Source organism: Cimex lectularius, unplaced genomic scaffold, assembly GCF_000648675.2.
Source record: "Cimex lectularius strain Harlan isolate CLEC.00 unplaced genomic scaffold, Clec_2.1 scaffold20, whole genome shotgun sequence".
Lineage (NCBI taxonomy): Eukaryota > Metazoa > Arthropoda > Insecta > Hemiptera > Cimicidae > Cimex > Cimex lectularius.
In genome coordinates, this window is record NW_019392641.1 from 2,782,082 (window position 1) to 2,786,003 (window position 3,922).

General features: G+C 36.2%; 1 long non-coding RNA gene across 1 annotated transcript in view; it reads right to left on the reverse strand.

Annotated features, from left to right (window-relative positions):
* Positions 1 to 1,008: 1,008 nt before the first annotated feature.
* The window catches only part of LOC106661319, a 16,526-nt gene continuing 13,612 nt past the window's right edge, over positions 1,009 to 3,922 (reverse strand). Inside the window, exon 2 of the long non-coding RNA XR_001339688.2 lies at positions 1,009 to 2,030. This is a non-coding gene — a long non-coding RNA (uncharacterized LOC106661319). The remainder of the gene's footprint in view (positions 2,031 to 3,922) is intronic.

Consider the following 3,922-nt stretch of genomic DNA (forward strand, 5'->3'; position numbering starts at 1 on the left):
GCTTTGAGGCACTCCCTAATTCCCTTACTTGACATAGAGAATAGCCATTTCGATTCAGCTGGTTTGATCGCCTTAACAAACTCTTTCGATTGCCTGTGTCCAGGGGATAAATTCCACTCCCTAAGGAATTGTTCCATGCCCCAGTTATTGATACTCTCTTTCGCTGTGCTCATAGAGTGAGGTAATACCGATTGTGGCCCAACAAACGCAGTATTATAGAACCTTCTTTGGCTAGGCCATCCGCCTTTTCATTGCCATGGTGTCCTGGTAACCAAATAAGGGTTACCTTGTTCTCAAACCTGAAAGAGATCCTATTGATAAGATCTGTCACAGATAAGTTGTTGATTTATCATTATAATTTATTTATGTATAGCGTAACATTGATTGTACTGAAATAGTGTTCTGAGGAAGGCGTTAAATATAGCCGAAAGCTCGACGGAAGAAAAAGAAGTGGTTTTTTGTCACCTTCAGGCTTCATCCCCGATCCCTTTGTTCAATACTTACCAATAAACTTACTATTTACAAGAAAATCTTGAGAACGATGTGAATATCCCGAATTTAAGTTTGAGAATATCCATTTTCTTCAAAAATCAATCAATCCTATTAAAAATACTGGAAAAAGTATCAAACCGTCCCTTGTATGTTTCAAACTTAAAAATCCACAATGTTTCCAAATCTAATTTGTAATTGACATTATTAAATTTATATAGAAAAACTTCCACAAAAATTTAAACATTCACCACAATCCATTTGTTTAAAGTTTTCTTGTTCCAACATGCCTGGAAATTCCACACGTCGTTTGATGCGGTCGTGGCCGAGATATTCTTGAGAGACTGATTGACGATGTGAGGGAGTGTCACTGCTTGAAACACATTAACAGAAAAGCATACATACAGCTTCAACTCGTAGTTGATGTTTTTTTTATAAAATATTTTCTTTTGAATCATTTAACTCTAAATTTATTAATGTTTGAATGTGAAGGGTTGTGTAGGAAAGAAGAACGCAACAACAGGTTGGAAACCGTGTATTATCGACTGACTACATTTTATTGTCATTCACAACTGATGGGGCTCACAACAGGTGCTCGCCCTCACAAGGAAATCAACCAAAGGAAAATAACATTCACGTTTCTCTTACAGCAAGTACTTACTAAGTTCGGGGCCTCAAAACCCGACATACACAAGACAAATAATCCCGTTTTGAAATTTTTCAACCCCCTCCTCGGGTTTTGATTGATTTCGGCGTTGAGGCCTCATATATGATATGTTTGTCCGAGAATATTCATTGATTGTTTTTTAACGATTCTTTCGCTCGCCCAGTCACCCTTAGAATAAAAGAAAATCTTCAAAAATCGTAAATTAAAAAACACAAAAGTGAAAAGTACAAGTAAAAGCTATACATTTATTGTTATTTGGTAAACCATTATACTTAAATCAGAAAGCTCCAATAAAATGTAACACGGCGCATTATTTTTTAATGTACACACAAAGGGATGTTTTTTTTAATCTATGATCTCTAATATCGCCTTTTTATATATATTTGGAAGACATTGTGATTTTTGTTGAAATCGCATATGTAAAGCGATTTTTCTTTAAAGGCTAGATTCTTTTCTTTAAAATTACTTTTTGTACGTTTAGACCTTTTTTTTTTAAATTATCCATGTTAATTTTTCTTAATATAATCTCAAGCTTTAATGTATTAAAAAAATCAATTACTTACAATATTAACATTTGTATAAGTTGTGACTATATACAGCATCTCGTAAATGTATTTACATAGGGGAACAACAACAATTTAGCATAAATCACAAAAGAAGAGACGCGTTTGTAGAAAGCCGGATGACAGGTGCATGCACTCGTCTTGCAGTCGCCTCCCCGGCCGGCGAATCGGGTCGGTGTGCGTGGCTCTGCGTGTAAGGAGGGCGGAGCGACCGGAGGCCATGATGATGATGGGGTGGCTCCGACGAAATGGCGTTTCCACCAACCCCTAATGTATTGATCCGCTCCCATGTATTCACCTCGAGGCCCCACCTGCGAAAATAAATGAAACGGTTGAGCGATGTCGATCCTCAGAGTAATCGAGGGAGAAAATTCCGAGTTGCCGATCAAAGGGTTGGATGAAGTCATGCAGTGGATAGATAAATTGAGGTTAAGGGTGAAAGGGTGGACAGACTAAATGTTTTCAGGCTCCTTGCAAGACTGAATATTCATAATCAAATATAATCGAATACTGCAAAAACCGATGTTTCCTAACGTGGGACCCCGCAAGGAGGACAATTTTGAAAATAACTCGTTTAGATTTTGAGTCAACTATGCGCCAATTCTCATTCGCCATTTAGTTGAAAAATCATCGAATATAGTAAAAATGAAATAATATTACTTAGTATATTCACTAGTTTTCGTGGTCCGCTTGACCAATTAATATCTTTCAATTAATTAATATAATATATTAATATATTTTTAGTTGAGATAAAAAAGAGATATAAAAAATGTCAAAAAGGAGGGAAAATTCAAAAGATGGGAAAGAGAAGCGAAGTTGGCGTTCAAGTGGATCGAGGTCACGATAGCTCAAGTGGTCGAGCAGCGACGTATCAAGCCCGAAGATCGTGGGTTCGAATCCCGCTCGTGTTACTGCCTTTTTTATCTCAACTAAAAACCTTAATTAATTGGAAAATTACTTAGTATATTACTATTGCGAACTAATATAACTGATTTATCAGGTGAAGGAAAATAAATAGAATGAAATACATTCCGAGAATCGTATCACTTTTTAAGATTATAATTTTCACGAAGAAAACGGCATTTTACCTGATATTTTGTTAGCTTTGTTAACTTCAACCAAATCAATGGGAGTTTTTTTTCTTTTGCAGAAAATAACGTTTTAATTGCACTAATGAGGCATGCCCAATGTGAACAAGATATTTGGTAAAAACGTTTTTTCATCTCTTTGACTATATTCTTTATGCAATTGTTTATTTAAAATGGTTTTACGGCTTTTACGTAGTAAGAAAGTTGAACAGTTCTTTTTATTAAATTGAATAAGGACGAAAGGGGGCGTATGTGGCCGCAATGCTTTAGGCGTTGACACGGCGCTCATCAGTAAGGTAAAGGTCCCGGGTTCGAATCCAGCGGCCCTGCATTCGAACTCATTGGAACCCGACATGCTACCTACAAATGGGCTTTTATTCAAAAACACCGAGGGTTGATATAATGTCTGCTGTTGCGACCCCTCTTTAAAAAAACGACAAAAAAAGTATTACTTATTGTGATATTAAGTGAATTTGAACGGTGTGGAATATACACCAACTTGTCGATTTTCAATGTTTTCAGGCTCTTTGTGAAAGAACGAATATGAAATATAATCAAAGACTGGTAAAGCAGTGTTTCCCAACGTGGGACCTCATAAGGGGGCAGCTTGAGTTATAAGGAGGTCATTTTGAAAATAACTCGTTTAGATTTTGAGTCAAATATGTGCCAATTTTCATTCGTTATTTAGTTGACAAATTCAACGGACTATAGTAGCTTCTATTCGCCATGAAATAGCAGAATTTATTTATCGGATCTCGGGTTATTCCAAGTTTTTTTTTTTTTTCGGGAGGTTCGCAACAGCATTATCATATCATGTCATATCAACCCTTTTTAAAAGGATAGTTCCTACTCACAGTAAGTTGTTTTGCAACGATCCGGATTTCGAGCCTTTTAGCTCATCATCAGGTTGAAGGACTTCTACAACCACGTCTCTCGACATGAATTGCCAAAGTGAACCGCTGATACCTCCGCCAACGCGACGTTCCAATTATCAGCTGATTTTTTTAATGACGCTCAATTTGAACGTGCGAAACGCGGAAATTATAACACAAATAAATATTAGAATAATAAATACTTAATATTACTATAAATTACTATAAAAATAATAACAATTA